This window comes from Diabrotica virgifera, chromosome 1, assembly GCF_917563875.1.
Source record: "Diabrotica virgifera virgifera chromosome 1, PGI_DIABVI_V3a".
NCBI lineage: Eukaryota > Metazoa > Arthropoda > Insecta > Coleoptera > Chrysomelidae > Diabrotica > Diabrotica virgifera.
Genome location: NC_065443.1, coordinates 205,279,948 through 205,297,948, shown reverse-complemented (window position 1 = coordinate 205,297,948; position 18,001 = coordinate 205,279,948). Strand labels below are relative to the sequence as shown.

The 18,001-nt window shown below is 34.4% G+C and overlaps 1 protein-coding gene across 1 annotated transcript in view; it reads left to right on the top strand.

Annotated features, from left to right (window-relative positions):
* The first annotated feature begins 686 nt into the window (after positions 1-686).
* LOC126881845 (ankyrin-3-like) overlaps positions 687-18,001 on the top strand; it is a 44,271-nt gene continuing 26,956 nt past the window's right edge. Inside the window, exon 1 of the mRNA XM_050646459.1 lies at positions 687-815. The gene's annotated coding sequence lies outside the window, so the exon portion shown is untranslated. The remainder of the gene's footprint in view (positions 816-18,001) is intronic.

The following is an 18,001-nucleotide window of genomic DNA, read 5'->3' as shown; positions in this document are numbered from 1 at the left end:
GACATTTTTGATAATATAACTAGATATTTGATAATAACTAGACATTTGATAACTAGACATTTGTAAGAGCTTCTGTCACAAGTGATTGTTAGCATCTCTGTCACGTTGCGAAAACATTCTCCTGCTTAAGAATGTGCACATAACCACTCAATATGAGAGGTCCCAGAAAAGCTTTGACTTCATATTCTCGAACTTCTTGTTGGTGATTCTTCTGTGAAGCATATCGATTAATTTCTGACGTTATTAACTGTATAAGTTCTTCATCAAAAAAAAAACTTAGTAAATACCCTGTATAATATAACAAACCTTTACATTTTTGTAATGGAGAAGTTAAGAAGATTTTGAATATAAAATAAAATATAGGATGTTTCATTTAAAAAAACATATGTTTGGTCTGTCACTATCTTATCGAACACCCTGTAACATTCTAACTAATTTTTTAATATGAACCTCAAAGTTGGCTACAATTTTTGTTATTAACTTTTATTGCTATCTATTACTATAGCGGAGCTACTTAGCTTTATCACACTAATTAATCACCCTTTAGAATGAAACAATAAAAGAATGAGCTTTGAAGGGATCATGGCTTGCAAGTCTTTAAAAAATCAAACTTATTAAGAATATTACTATAAATATACTATTTATTTATCTATTGATAACATTGTGATACTACATTATCTGTACTTTATCATTATTTAAAACATTAATCATTCAATTTTCCTGGATTTCATAAGTAACATGGTTAGTTTTTCCAAGCAATTATAGAGAAGTGTGCTATAAAATGGAATAAAAACAGAAAAAAATACTAATAAATGGTAAGATACAAACATTTTATATATTTTTTAATACAAACTATCCTCCTTCTCTGATACTTACTAGTTGTACAATTAAGTATATATTTAGATTATGTTTCTTGTTGTCTATCGTCTACGTCGTGATCACTATATTTTTCTGAGAAGGTAGTTATAGGGGAGACCGGAGCAAAAAGGACCACCTTAGGTACACATTTTTACTTGCATCTGCCAAACTTAATAAGTAATGAAAACACCCACCACCCTAACTATAGTTTTGAACAATTCTTAACAAAAAATTTTGATTGTAATGCTTAACAAAAAATGTAAATAAAGTAACATGTTTAAAAAAATCTACAACTTCAAGTGAAAATGGCGTCCGATCCTGTATACCCCAGTATGCAGGGCAAATGGGACTATCAGTTAGTATTTGCAAAATTCACATAGAAACATATTCTATCCATATTCTTCTTCCACACCAGCATATGCATCATGTGCCCGTTTATTGCATTGCTGACACTTTATCCAGCCCTCTTCCTTCTTGCTTCGACTATAGGGTTCATTGCAATAGATACATTCCGAATCTGAATCTTCACTACTATCACTGGTATCATTCACTGGCTGTTTTTTTCTTTGGCATAAGCTTCAAAATTTGAACCTGCTTCTGTAATTCTTTCCGTGGTTGGGTTTTGTTATCTTGCATCTTTTGTTTTGATTTTGTTATTTTGCTAATTTCCTTTTGTTTCTCAAGATCATCTTTATTTGGGGTGCTTGTCAAAATTTTCGATATCTCCTTTATTGGTTTTGTGCTTTTGCTTATGTTGGCTGGGCTTTGGAGAGAGCAGTTGAAGTATGTCTGTGAAAGAACTAGCATTGATATCTGCATCAGCCTGCATGATTACTGGTGCCAGGTTGAGAAGAATAATTATCAGATCTGCCGGTTGAAGTTGCACACAATTGCTGATTTGGAAGAAGCATCAAATATTGTTAAAGGCAGAAAGTCAGTTTCGTCGAATATAGCTCTCTCCGTAAAATCTATTTTGCATATCTAAAAGATGTTTTACTAAAATTTTCTCATCTTCTTCATTAAAAACAGGCTTAAAACTGCCCCGGAATGAAACCGTTGTCAGTCCTTACTAATTTTAAGCGCTGTATCAAGTAAGTTTTTGTAATCTTGAACTTTTCATCTGCAGCTCTCAAACTCATGCCAGTCTGAACAACGATTGTGGCCTCATTTGCTGTAGATGCTATTCCATTTGAGCGAAGCCTTTTTGTTGTAATAACTGGAATTATGTCAAAATTATATTTCTGAAAATCTTAAGTATACTTAAGTATCAAATTTTACTCATATCAACATAACTTTCGATATGTTCGTCTTTATTCCCAGTATCACAACGGTTAGCAGTAGTCACATTATCGACGTCAAAAAGAGTCCTCTACAGAAATAACTACACTTGAGAACAAAAAAAAAATCGACTCAAAAGTAAAATAATGTAGCATGTAGCGGTTTTTACTGTAATAACTTATAGTTACAAAGAAACAAGTGGTTCGTATTTATATACGATTTTATTCGTATAACAGTACAGACGAATTTATTTTTACAGACTAACCAACTCTAACATCGTTTTCCGGTTTTATTAGAAATAACTGATTCTCGAAAAATCCAGACTCATCATCTCTCGTTTTCGCTTGATCTTCCACGTACCGCTCGTCCCCCTCTACGCCATTTTCAGTACATGTCGCGCTGACTCTCGAGCATTCCAACATGTTCGAGGTAGGAACTGTTATACGGGCGTCGGTCAAGAGTACTTTTTGTTGCACTGCTCCCCTCTTAAAATCTGAGCCTCCCGATCAGCAACTCTAGACGAAGATCCAGGATGGCGGAATCTACAGGACTCTCCAGCTCTGCATACAGCCTTCAAGAAAAAATAACGGTCTACTGTCTTTGAAGGGTACGACAGCTTCGGGTTCATGCAACACACAGTAATTCGTACGCCGGTTTCTCGGAAGACTACTTCAAGCATGCTTCTCACAATCTTCCAATCCAAATTTTTGATGTCATAATTACACACGATTTTCTTCAAATTAGTTAGAGCACGATATATGTTCTCGTAGCTTGGCGTGTCCGTAAGGACTTCCTGGTTACCATATACAGCAAAGATCGAGGACCATCTTCCAATCGCAGTACCCTTCCAATTTTAGGCTGCTGATTTCTTAGCAAAGATCGAGGACCATCTTCCAATCGCAGTACTCTTCCAATTTTAGGCTGCTGATTTCTTAACTCGTCCAGGCGGCCGAACTTTCTATTGAATACGGATGAGATTCCTTTAGTCATCTCGAGGTCTTGGGCAACACAGTGGGCTAGAGAGACGTTTTCTGGAACACTAAACAGATCTTGCTGAACTTCTGTGGTCACGCCGAATATAGCACTCTTTCTCTCTGCGTAATTTGACATAAATTCATTAAAACTTGGCTGTGCGGCATCTTTCATCTCCTGTTGGAGGACTCGGGCTTCTGTTTCATTTGAGCCGGCATATGGTGCAAGACGATTTATGTGAATAACTGTTGGTTTACCGTTTGGCAACTTCTTAATTCTGTATATTACGTCATTTATTTTCCTCTTAACTTCATACGGACCTTCCCATTGTTTTTGCAGTTTAGGACACAAGCCTCGACGACGTTGTGGATTATAAAGCCAGACAAGATCACCTACTTCGAAGCTTTCATTCTTGCATCGAGAATCATATTGATCTTTCATTTTGTCACTGGCTATCTGGATGTGTTGTCGGGCAAGTTCATGAATGTTATTCATTCGTAACTTCAGGCGGTCGACGTATTCTTCGCCCGCAACATGTTCCTCGGAAGGTCTGCAGCCAAACTCTAGGTCGCAGGGCAAACGAACTTCACGACCCAACATCAGGCAGGTTGGTGTCTGACCTGTAGTTTCATTCACGGCCGAGCGGTAGGCCATCAGGAATAAATGAATGTGCTGGTTCCAATCCCACTGATGTTCAGATACAACTTTGGACAAGTGTTTACCCATCGTTCGGTTCATCCTTTCGACCATCCCATCTGATTGAGGATGCATGGGTGTCGTTCTGGTCTTACTGACACCAATCAATTTACAAACGTTTTGGAAAAGGGCTGACAAAGTTTCGCCCTCGGTCGGAGTGTATCTCCAAGGGAACACCAAATCGGCTGAAGAATTCTTTTACAAGTACCTTTGCAACAAATACCAATTGGGCGCTTATGCGTTTCTTGGCAAAAAATGTAAGATTGCTGTCTGGCCGGGATAGCACATCTTCTTTTGCTTTTATTCTCTGGATAAATTGTGAACTAATTCCCTCCACTCTCTTCTATCTTTTGCTCTCTTTTTGACTTCGCCCCATCTTAGTCCAATTTTTTCGTGTTCTCTCGTTGTTGTTCTTTTCCAGCTGTTGTCTGGTCTGCCTCTCTTTCTTTTCTCCTCTGGTTGGTATTCAAGTGCTTCTCTTGCTATGCTGCTTTGGTCTTTCAGTGTGGCCGATCCCTTTCCATTTTTTTTCCTTGACTGTAGCAGATATGTTAGTTTGCTTTGTCCTTTCCCATAGTTCTGTATTAGTTATTTTGTTTGGCCAGTATATTTTCAGGATTTTTCTTAGAGATTTGGTTACGAAGGTTTGTAGTTTTTTAGTTGTATTTTCGTCCTGTTTCCATGTTTCTGCTCCATAGAACAGTATACTTTTATTAAAGATTTTAATTTTTGTTGTTTCAGATATTTCGTTTGTTTGCCAAATTCTATTTAAAGCGTTGAATGCGTGTTGAGCCTTAGTTATTCTCATCTGTATATCCTTTTTACACCCCCCGTGAACTTGTCTACCTCTTCTACTTCTTTACCGTTTATCATTATTTTATTATTTGGATGGTTATTATTTTTTAGAAGTTTAGTTTTCTCTGTGTTTATTCGAAGTCCCATCGTGTCGGAGTACTGTGCCAGTAAATTTGTGCTTGCATATGATTTCGGTATTCAGTTATCAGGCAGATGTCATCTGCAAATTCGAGATCTTCTATCTGTTTGAATAGGTTCCACCTGATGCCTGTTCGATCGTCGACTACTTTTCTCATTACCCAATCTATCATAATAAGGAATAGGGTAGGGGATAGTACACAAACCCTGTTTGACTCCACTTTCTATGGATATTTCTTCTGTTACTTCACCTGAATGTTCTAATTTGGCTTTGTATCCTTCGTAGCAGAGTTTATGATTTTTATGATAAAGTTTATGATTTTTAGTGGTATCCTTACGGTGTTACAACTAGTGATCGTGATTAGTAGAATCAAAGTGGCAGCCTTAGGCCTTCTCCTAACTATCTACTGAGTGACGATCACACCTCAAACATTTCTCGAGGATTATTGAAGCTCAACTTCTATCACGTGCCGATTCCGCAAAACACTCAGAACAATAAATCGATCATCTCTCTCTGTCATTACATGTCACAGTCACCGACCCGAATCTGGTAGTCGACTGTAGCTACCGGTCTCCTGGTAGCGACGGTAAACCCTTGAGACTGCCGACTTCGTCATAAGAATGCGGCAGGCAAAAGTCCTCTGACATTATCCCTCTCGTAATTAAACAACAACCTGGACCGCCTTCACTGGTGAAGTATCCATTTTGTAAAATATTCACTGAACTTCGAAGTGTACACACAGGTCAACGTTTAAAAAGCGACTGAGCCGACCACCGGCAAATTCATAGAGGTCTGAATTGCGTAGAACATGCCCGTTATACAATGTTTGCTGCATTCCCTATGCCATACAGAAGAAGATAAATTTTACAACACGTTGCCAATTTGCATAAAACAATTGTTATTTTTTGTTTCTTTGGCAGTATTCGTTTTTCCGATTGGTAGGTTGCTAACCTTGCCAATTACCCTCCACATTTTATCCGGGCTTGGGACCGGCTGCGGCTGTGGTAACCGCAGAGCTACTCGATCCACCCCGCAATTACCCCAGGCAGTGGATTTTATATATCTAGGCATCACACTATCTATGTAGCTACGGAAGGCTCGAAACAGAAGTGGAAAATCAAGTGAATAGAGCAAACAAAGCCGCAGGTTGCCTGAATGACACAATATGGAGAAATAAAAATATCGGAAAAGAAATGAAAGGCAGAATTTACAAAACAGTCATCAGACCAATAATGATATACGTGGCAGAAACACGACCCGACACAGATAGGACAAAAAGATTGCTCGAAACAGCGGAGATAAAAACCTTTCGAAAAATTGATGGTCAGACTCTATGGGACAGAACTAGAAGTACAGATATACGACGGAGATGCAAGGTGGACAACATTAATAACTGGGTAAGAAATAGAAGAATATAATGGAATGACCACATAAGCCGAATGGCAACAAATAGTGTAATAAGAACAGCGAGAAACGGTTTTCCAATAGGAAGACGATCAGTGGGAAGACCACGAAAACAATGGAATGGCAACTTACTAGAGGCACATTGAAAAAACAGACAAGTCTATACAAAAAGAAGAAGGATTATTTTTTGGAAGCTCTATAATAGACAACATTTTTTGCATTAGTTGTTTTAATTCAAAGAACAAAACATGAAATTACTAAGCATAAACTACAATTCATCGAGTGAGTCGATTTTTTTGCTCTAGAGTGAAGTTAAACTTTTTGGGTTTTATTTTAATGATCTACTGCCATATTCCAATAAAGGACTGCTGGAAATTTTTCTGTTCATACCTACTTTGTAAAGGGCCATGATGCTACAGATTCCTCTCATAGACTCTCTGGTTTGAATGGGTTTCCCACTTTCAAATTTGACGAATCGAGTTTTGGAAATACCTGTTACGAAAGTCTTGACATATGCCCAGTGGCGGCTCGTGATTTTTACAATAGGGGAGGCTGTACCTAACTGTAAAATATCTAGACAAATTTGCACTAGCAAAAAAATTCGCCAAAAAATGTAATTTAAGGCCCCATCTTTTGACCATTTTTTATTTACATTTCATAATAATCTAATTAATAATTTCATGATATCATCATTTTAAAAAAGTTAGTCTAATAGTAAAAGTTTAATACCAAAGTTTGTGTCGTTTATTTGTTAACAATTCCATCTATTTGTAAATAGATACCTATGCATATCAAAATAAATACAGATTTGAAGTTTTGCAGTCCATACATAATGAAGCTTCAAATTTTTTAAGGTACTCAACTGAATTTTTTTAATTCTAAACGCGGCCTACTGCGAATTCAAAAACACGATAAATTACCGATATTTTGCTTTGAGTTAGAGATATCGGAAAAAGTTATTTGAGCAAGTTGTTCCAAATATTATTATAATCCCACATACCAAATTTCATAACAAAATTCGCACTTTTAGATTTTTCATTATTTTTAGTCAGGACCCTAAAATTCGTTGTCCCGAGACGCACCCAACCATCCAACGGAGCTGAGAAGGTACTCTGCCTCCCTTGGTATATCTCCGGGCAGCGTGTGATGGCGCCGTAGATGCCACTGTTAGGAGACCGGGTCTCCTTAAACGCCTGCTGCGCTGCACGGAGCATTAGTAACGGAGAATGATGGGCTTCTCGGCTCCGTTCGTGCATCTCGGGATAACCCAGGGTCCTGCCTACAATAATATGTAATAAAACTGAGACGCGATCATGCGTTCTAATGCTAATGCTCCGTACGTATGGATGATTAGTGATAATATGGAATTTACACGTTGTATAATAGTGAGAGTAATTGTTGTTTTCGCGATTCATGATAAACAAAACAGTATAGAGTGTGTAAAAAATTTATGGGGAGGCTGAGCCTCCCTTGCCTCCTCTGACGAGCCGCCACTGCGACAGTACTTGACGACAAGTACTCTGTCACCTCGATCTAGATCTCCGCTTGATTTCAGACTGTGTTGAACGATTACAACATCAAAATAATTATTTTTTCTACATGTCTTGATCAGCTCAACCTAAGTCTCAGGATTGTCAATCACTTCCAGTTTAAGTCTTTGCTTCTCAATGGCACCAAAATCTCTATCCACTGGCATCATAGAGTGTCCTGGAATAGGATACCATATTTCAATATTTTTAAAAATGTTTCTTTTTCATCGCTGTTCTAGGTAAGTAAAAATAATTCGATTTTTGTTTTTGCTAATAGCGTTGTTTCAAAAAATTTTTAACTTTGTCTGCAGTGAATCTTGTCAACGAAAACTTTTCGTTTATAAATTCGCAAAGTCTGTTCGTTCGTTCGTGCGTCGCCGCTCCTGCAATATTTAGAGGCCACCCAGCGATGGATTCCTATGTAGTTTTGTCTTCTGAATCCAAATCTAAAAACGGCATTTCGGTATCTCTAACCATCTTCGAGATATTCTACCTCAAAGTCATCATTGTGACGTCACAGTCCTACAAATATTTATTTTCTTCCGACACAGCTAAACGTCAACTCACCTTGTTTTCGTTTGTCGCAACTAAACGTCAACATGAAACGTCAAATAAATAAATTTTATTTATTTATGTTAATGCAATGTTAAGTTACCTATTTTCAACGAAAACTTTGTTTATTTTGTATTTATTTATATTTTCAATAAAATAGTTTAAATATTAATTTTCTGGCAAATATTTACATAAATAAATATAAATATGGTATATCCGCTTAACCAACAACACATTCGGCTGGCTTCAGCTATAAAGGCCTGTAGTCGTAATCATCACGGGCTGCCCGAGACGCTTGTTTTATTTGAGCTGTCTACTCAATGATATACACATATACAGTATGGTTAGGGTGGCCATACGTCCCGGTTGCATATTTACAGATGCTAGCGTGTGTAGACACCAGAGTGTTGAAATCAGTTAGGGTTTGTAAAAACAGTACATTTACAGATGCTAGCGCGTGTTGACACCACGGTCGTGCACGGTGTTGAAATCAGTTAGCGTTTGGAAAAACAGTACGTTTACAGATGCTAGCGTGTGTTGACACTAGGGTGTGGAAATCAGTTAGGGTTTGGAAAACAGTACATTTACAAATACATACTAACATATTTGGACACCAGAGTGTTGAAAGCAGCTAGCGTTTGGAAAAACAGTACGTTTACAGATGCTAGCGTGTGTTGGCACTATGGTGTTGAAATCAGTTAGGGTTTGGAAAAACAGTACATTTACAAATACTAACAGATTTGTACACCAGAGTATTGAAACCAGCTAGCGTTTTTAGTGGTTATATATGCTAACGGCTATATATTGACATTGATTTTATATACCTACTGCTGTGGAAAAATATTTAAGTGATTTAGGTATTAATAAATAATTAAACGTTGTTGGAATATAAACAATAATATATTAACACAAAAGAACAATATAAAAAATAATGTTGTTCTGAAGCTATTTCGTTGTGGCATTTTTATAATTAACTATTTAGATGGGAAATTACACAATTAAATTGAAAAAAAAACGTTTCGACGCCCAAATCGGGTGTCGTTGTCAAAATACAAAATACTACTAAATTAAATAAAAATGTTGTTGCTTAGTAAAAAATGTATAATATATCTACAGAGAGGGGCTAAATTATGGAATAAATTCATTTTCTCTAAAATGGACGGCTTTGGAGAAAAATCCCGAAACAGATCGATTTTTCTTTTTACATTAAAATTTTTTGGCATATATTTCTTACTAGTGACGTTATCCATCTAAGCATGATTACGTTATCAATGATTTTTTTTTAAATAGGAATAGCGGTCGTATGGCACCTCATTGGAAAGGGTGTTTAATTCTCTATTCAGTAATATAATCAAAAATATCATTATTTTTATACTTATGTGATATAAAATATACAAGGTGACCAAAAAAAATATTTTTGAATTAAATTAATTGACGCAAAAAGAAGAATGCATGTAATTTATTTAATGATTAACTATTTATATGGGAAATAAGCCACAATTAAATTGAAAAATACTTTTATTAACGTTTCGACGCCCAAATCGGGTGTCGTTGTCAAAATACAAAATACTACTAAATTAAACAAAAATGTTGTTGCTAAGTAAAAAATTTTTCTAATAATTTATTTAATCTGACTCATTTATATTGGCAATTCAGACATATCATATTATACATTTTAAAGTAGAATACTTTAAAATGATATTGCCAATATTTATGAGTTGCGATCCTGGGACGACTTTACTGAAAGATAAGTTCATTAGATTACATGAAATCCACCCCAAATCAAGAATATCCGTCGCAAAAAAATCATAGCATGTGATCTGTCTTTAAAAAGACAACCAAATGCAACGATTAAAGTAAAATTGTCCCGTTAAAGATTCCATAGTAAATCACAACGGGAAACCAGGAAAAAACCTCGTGATACTATCACGACATCGTAAGTATTTGTTCTTACATTTAATTTACTCTCAAAAACTAATACCAAATTCTGACTTTAATATGTTTAAATTATAAATTATATTAATTGAGAGTAAATTAAATGTAAAAACAAATATTTACGATGTCGGGGTATCACGAAGGTTTTTTCCTGGTTTTCACTTGTGATTTACTATGGAATCTCTAACGCAAGTATTTTACTGTCATCGTTGCATTTGGTTGTCTTTTTAAAGACAGATCACATGCTATGACTTTTTTGTGACGGACACTCTTAAGTTGGGGTTGATTTCATGTAATCGAATGAACTACCTTTCAGTAAAGTCGTCCCAGGAACGCAACTCATAAATATTGGCAATATCATTTTAAAGTCTTCTACTTTAAAATATATAATATATGTCTGAATTGCCAATATAAATGAGTCAGCTTAAATAAATTATTAGAAGAATTTTTTACTTAACAACCACATTTTTGTTTAATTTAGTAGTATTTTGTATTTTGACGACGACACCCGATTTGGGCGTCGAAACGTTAATAAAAGTATTTTTTCAATTTAATTGTGGCTTATTTCTCATTTAAATAGTTAATCATAAAAATGCCATAAGGGAATAGCTTCAGAACAACATTAATTTATTTAACTCAAAATACCTTATACTGCTGTCAGTAAATAGAAAGGAATGTTTATTTCACAAATAAACATTTCTTTTCGCTTAAATTAAATCATAAACAGACTTCCGCCTACCTCTTGGTAGTTTAAACATTTAATTCAAGCGAAAAGCAATGTTTATTTGCCAAATAAACATTTTTTTCTATTTTCTGACAGCGATAGAAAGTATTTTGAGTTAAATAAATTGCATACATTCTCCTTTTCTCGTCAATTAATTTAATTCAAAAATTATTTTATGGCCACCCTGTATAAATGTTGACATTAATGTTGATATTACTGAATATATAATTAAACCACCTATCAAATGAGATGCCACACGATCCCTATTCCTATTTAAAAAAATCATCGATTACGTCATCACTCTTAGATGGATGACGTCACTGGTATCAAATATATGCCATAACATTGTAATTTAAAAATAAAAATCGACCTATTTCGGAATTTTTCTCCAAAGCTCCAAAGTCTTTCATTTTAGAGAAAATGAATTTATTCCATATTTTAGCCCCTCTCTATATGTCTGAATTGCCGATATAAATGAGTCAGATTAAATAATAGGCTATTGATTATGTTCAAAATAAGAGAGCTATAAGCAACTACAAAGTTAACGGGATTTTATTATCTCATATGGTTAATTGACCTCAAAATTTGAAAAAAACCGCGCAGTGCTTCCATTTAAATGGGTGCATTTTTGAGAAAGGAGTGAATTAGTCCCTAGGCACAGGGTAAATTAGGGAGAGTTCTCTTTACTTTTGGTACAAACACGTCTACAGGAAAATTGTTCCAGGTTAAATTTGCTATCGAAATATCATATTTTAAAGTCAAAAGTATTTTTTTTACAAAATCATCTTCAACATACAAGCAAGAAAAAACACGAAAGAAAGCAATTTTGTTTTTTGCCCTATAACTTCTTTTAAAGAAATATAGGTTTAGGCATTACTTCAGAGAAAAAAACTTCCATCCTTTCTCTTTAAAATGACGTCTGGTATAAGTCTCTCCGATTGACAGTTCTCGAAATAGGCTTTTCCAAATTACGCCACTCACAGCATTTTTGAGAAATTTTCCCCATTATTTCGCAAACATTGTTCTGTAACTTTTTTCTACGCATTTATAGGTACATGTAATGGTACATTAAGTACAAAGACAAGTCAATTACCTTTAAAATGGTCTATTGCATAAGGTCGTATGACTATTTTTAAGCAAGTTATGCTTTTTCAGGATTTTATAATTTCAAAGATTTTTTTTTATGATTATTATTTTAAATTTCCATTAGGACTTTTTTTCTTGTATAGGTATTTAGGTATATACATTGTGGAATAAAAAACTTATTTTCTTTACATTAAAATGGTGTATTGCAAAAAAACTCTAGGACTATTTTTAAACAAGATATCCGTCGGATATCCAAGGGTATCCGTAATTTGAAAAAAAATTAAAATTTTTTTTCAATTAGAAGAATAGGTATAATGGCATATTATAACATAATCTTTAATTCTAAATAACTTTTCTGAATAACACTTTTCGATGTTGGGAAATATAAAGGTACTTTACTCTTGAGCGAAATTCATATTTTTTACATACCTCGTACACTATAGGTATTAGACAATGCAGAGCATTTTATAAACAATAATTTTCTTCATAAAGTTAATAATAAAAAAGTTTTCCATATGTCCAACTACATGGACAATGTATATATACCTAAATCTACAATAAAAAAGTTATAATGATAAATTTAAAAATAATCGTAAAATATATCAAAAATCAATAAAAGTATAAAATTTTGATAAACCATATCTTGCTTAAAAACAGTCATACAGGCTTCTACTATAGACCATTTTAAAGGTAATTGACTTTTCTTCCTACTAAATGCAACATTGCATATACCTAAAGCTACGTAAAAAAGTTACAGAACAATGTTTGCGAAGTAACAATGAAAATGGCCCAAAATCGAGTGGCGAAATTTGAAAAATCATATTTTGGAAACTATAAATTATTATAGAAACTTCTACCAAACATCATTTTAAAGAAAAAGGATGGAATTTTTTTATTCTCTGAAGCAATATTTCCGTGGAAAGAAATTATGGGGCAAGAATCAAAATTATTATCTTTCGTGTTTTTGTCTTGATTTTCTTTTGAGTATATTTTTGTAAAAAAATATTTTTGACTTTAAAATGTGATATTTTGATAGTAAATTTAACCTGGAAAAATTTTCCTACAGACGTATTTGTACCAAACGTGCATAGAACTCACCCTAATTCGCCCTGTGCCTAGGGACTAATTCACCCCTTTCTCAAAAACGCACTCCTTTAAATGGTAGCACTCCGCGGTTTTTTCATATTTAGAGGTCCATTGACTATATGAAACAATAAAACACCGTTAACGTTGTAGTTGCTTTCTAAAATACATAATCAATAGCCTATAAATAATTAGAAGAATTTTTTACTAAGCAACAATATGTTTGTTTAATTTAGTAGTATTTTGTATTTTGACAACGACACCCGATTTGGGAGTTGAACCGTTAATAAAATTATTTTTTTTTAATTTAATTGTGGCTTATTTCCCATCTAAATAGTTAATTATAAAAATGCCACAACGAAATAGCTTCAGAACAACATTATTTTTTATGTTGTTCTTTTGTGTTAATATATTATTGTTTATATTCCAACAACGTTTAATTACTTATTAATACATAAATCACTTAAATATTTTTCCACAGCAGTAGGTATATAAAATCAATGTCAATATATAGCCGTTAGCATACACTAAAACCGCTAGCTGGTTTCAATACTCTGGTGTCCAAATCTGTTAGTATTTGTAAATGTACTGTTTTTCCAAACCCTAAATGATTTCAACACCATAGTGTCAACACACGCTAGCATATGTAAACGTACTGTTTTTTCAAACCCTAACTGATTTCAACACTCTGGTGTCTACACACGCAAGCATCTGTAAATATGCGTCCCGGTTTGGCCGGGACAGTCCCGGTTTTGACCGCTTTTGAGGGCGTCCCGTCGGTTTCAGAAAATTCCCTAAAATGTCCCGGTTTCACGCAAAAATAAAAAAATGTATATTTTTACTAACAAAGATAATAATTTATTAATAGTTTCATCGCAATTCATAAAAGCTTAAAAAAAACTAGTACAGTTTTAAAAAGGCGGAGGCGTACATAACTTGCAGTGGATTTTGCTACAAACAGTTCCGTCATGGAGTGATATCCAGACCAGCCTACCTAATTTTAATGTCACACAGATCAAGAAAATATCTGAGGATGAAGAAGAAGAAACCAAACTCTTTGACCAGTGGCAGTGTGTAAAGGAGATTGTGTCTGAAAACTTAACGGAATGGAACAGAGTGGACAAAACTAAAGTAAAAACTCCTGTTGAAGAGCGATGGAAGCAAATATTCGCAAGGCTTTAGAGTAAGGATATTGCATACGATACTATTTTGAAAGTGGTCGAATTTGCTATGTGTTTGCCAGGAACTAGTGCTCCCGTAGAAAGAGTATTTTCCATCATGAACAACTTGTGGTCAAATGAGAAATCACGACTTCATATAACAACAATGAGTTCAATGTTGATGGTTCGAGTGAACTTTAAATACACCTGCGACCAATTTTACGAGATGCTCTTGAAAAACAAAAACGCATTGAGAAAAATAAGTAGTTCCCAAAAATACTTTTGGTATGAAAAAGAAAAAGAATCTGATGAACAGGCAGGACCCTCAAACTAAAAATAAGTTTAAAGTGGAAGTGGGCCATTTTTTGTTAGTGTAAGAAGAAACACGAATTTGCTATGATTTATAAGTTTTTAACCTTGTAGGTAATAAATAAGAAGAAACATAATGTTAGTTTTGTTTCACAAACCAACCCATTTCCATGGATTAACTTCACCGGGGGACCCTCCCCCCCGGTAACTACGATGTCCCGGTCTGAGCCAAACCATTTATGGCCACCCTAAGTATGGTGCAAATGAAAGGAATAAATTCGTTATTTCATAAACCGGCAACTTTAATGTGATACCAGTGACGTCATCCATCTGGGCGTGATGACGTAATCGATGATTTTTTAAATGTGAATAGGGGTCGTGTGCTAGCTCATTTGAAAGGTCATTCAATTATCTATTCAGTAATATAAACATTTACATAATTGTTTGTACAGCGTGTCCAAAAAAAATTAATTTAATCATTTGACAAAAAAAAAGAAGAATGTATGTAATTTATTTAATCTAAAATGTATTTTACTGTTGCCCGAAAACAGAAAAAATGTTTATTTCAGAAATAAACATTGCTTTTCGATTAAATTCAATGTTCAAGCCAGCTCCACTTAGCTTCCATTCGTCGTGGTAGTCAGACGTGCGTAGGAAAGAAGCTTGTTTTTTAAAACCGGTGTCTATAAATTGGATATTTACATAAATATTTTGTGAACTTTAAAAGTAAATTAATTACACCAAATAAAAAAGCGAAATCGGAATAAAAACATTAAAAAGTTATGAGTGCAGTTAGCGGGGGCGACGCCCCCGATAAAAATGTTTTAGAAACACAAATGGATACAGAACATGCAACATCTTCAAAGGAGGAGCTATTAGGATTCCAAAATCTTGTTCCAGTTACACAGATAAGTACCACAAAACTTGTTAATAATAAACCCATTATCGATAATGACTTTGCTAATGTACACACTTCAATAACAAATAACATTAACAAAGAAGTAGGAACAAAAAGGGAGGAATTTCTTTACCGACAAAACGACCTAGGACCTTTTTACGCGTATTTAGAAAATAATTCACCCGATTTTAAAGGCAGATTAAACGCGTTAAGGATAGGTGACATTATTATCACAAATTTTAAAGAAATTGATGAAAAAATTGTAAGCATTGACGCAGTAGGAAGAAATAAAATACGTATAAAATTTAAAGATTATAAATCGGCTAACTATATCATATCTAAAAAAAATGAAGCAATATTTATAAAAAATAATCTAGACATATACATTCCTAAGTTTCTTTTAGTCAGACAGGGCGTAATAAAAGATATTTCCACAGAATTTTCAGTAGAGTATGTTAAAAACAGAATAAAAATGTACGATTTACACTGTAAATTTGAAGTCACAAGATTAAATCGAAGACAAGTAGATGAAAACGGTACTCAATACATTCCAACAAAAACATGCGTAGTTAGTTTTAAGTCACAAGTGCTACCAAAATATATAACAATCAACAAGGTACTAAAGGAAGTCGAACCATACAAACAAAAGGTGCTATTATGCTTTAATTGTCTTCGATTTGGACATACAGGTGGGCAGTGTAAGAGCAAGGCTAGGTGCGATAAATGTCAAGAATCCCACAACTCAAAAGATTGTAAAAAGACCGATCTCACTCCAAAATGTTTTAACTGTTCGGGGGATCATTTTACTACAAATTTAAGCGCGTGTCAAGAATTTCAGCGTCAAAAACTTATTAAAGACGCTATGTCTTCCAATAATATTAGTTATCAAGACGCAAACAAACAGTTCCCCAGAAACTCCTATGCAAAAGTAACATCCATAAATACGGAACAAACTACAAACCTCTCCTGCCTCAAAACTTTCCCTCCACTAAATCCCAATAATTATACACCCACCCAATTCCCATCAAATCCAATTAACAAAATGTCAACTAATAATATATTCTACAATAATAATTCAAATAGTACAAATTCTCGAACATTCAAAAGACAGAGACCGAATAGTCCAGATCCAACATTAATTTTGCATAATGAAATTATATCTTCCCCTAGATCTCAATTACCTACGGGAGGAATATTAGACAGCATTAACTATAAGGGAAATATTAATAATAATCCAGTTGCATCTCCTTCAGACTTGAGCATGATAAATTCAATATTAGAATTAGTTATAGAAATTGTCACAAAAGTTTTAGTAACAAAAAGTATAAACATAAATAAGGAAGAACTCGAAAACTTAGTCAAATTAACTATAAATGGAAACACGTCATCACATTCTCAGACCTCAACCATGCAATAAATATCCTTCAATGGAACTGCCGCTCGGCAGTTTCTAATAAAAATAACTTAGAATATCTACTAGATAGGGGCAACTACTCCGTTGCACTTCTATCGGAAACATGGTTTAAAGCAGAAAAATACTATAATTTTAAAGGCTTCAACAATATTCGCTGTGACCGGGACGACGGGTACGGCGGCTCTGCCATTTTATTAAAATCAGACTTAATATACCAAGAAGTCTCAATTCCAACTACAATCAACTTTGAGCATACTTGTATCTCGGTAAATTTTCCATATATACATAAAAAAGTTTACTTTGTTTCAGTATACCTTAAACCGAGAACTAGAATATCATTACAACAGTGGATTAACTTTTTGGAACAAATTCCAAAACCATTCATAATTGGGGGCGACTTTAACGCACATAGTTTGGCATGGAACGATGGATATGACGATATCTATGGCAAAATTCTTTTGGAAGCTATCGAACAATGCAACCTAGTAATTATAAACGACGGATCACCTACATTAGCAAACAATAAGAAGTCAGCTGTAGACTTGACCCTCTGTACACAGGATCTGACACAACTAATTACGTGGTGTACTTTAGAAGAACCTTATGGCTCTAATCACTTACCAATACACATACAATTTGGAAGGAATATCCCACCTGCGCAAATTAAACAGACAAAACATAATATATGGAGACTCAAGGCTGCTAATTGGGATGCATACACCGCTACCCTTGAAGCAACAGAACCAAAATCATCACTAATGGGCATTATCGACAATATTAACAAAGCTGCCGACAAAGCAATTCCGTTACGAAAATCAAACGCACAAAATAGAAATCATTGCTCAAAGGACTGGTGGAACGAAACCTGTAACATAGCTGCTAAAGCAAGAAAACAGGCTTTCTTAACCTACACACAGGCTCCAAATCTTAATAATCTAACAGAATATAAAAGACTTGATGCAGTAGCTAAAAAAACTTTTAAAGAAACTAAGAAAAAAAGTTGGATAAATTACTGCCAAAATCTAAATCAAAATACACCAATTAAAGAAGTGTGGAACAAAGTAAACCGATATAAAAACCGAAAACAAGCGAATAAACCCCTAATGGACCCCAAAGAAGACTGGATAAGCGAATTCCACACAAAAATCTCACCTCCATGGGTCGAAAAC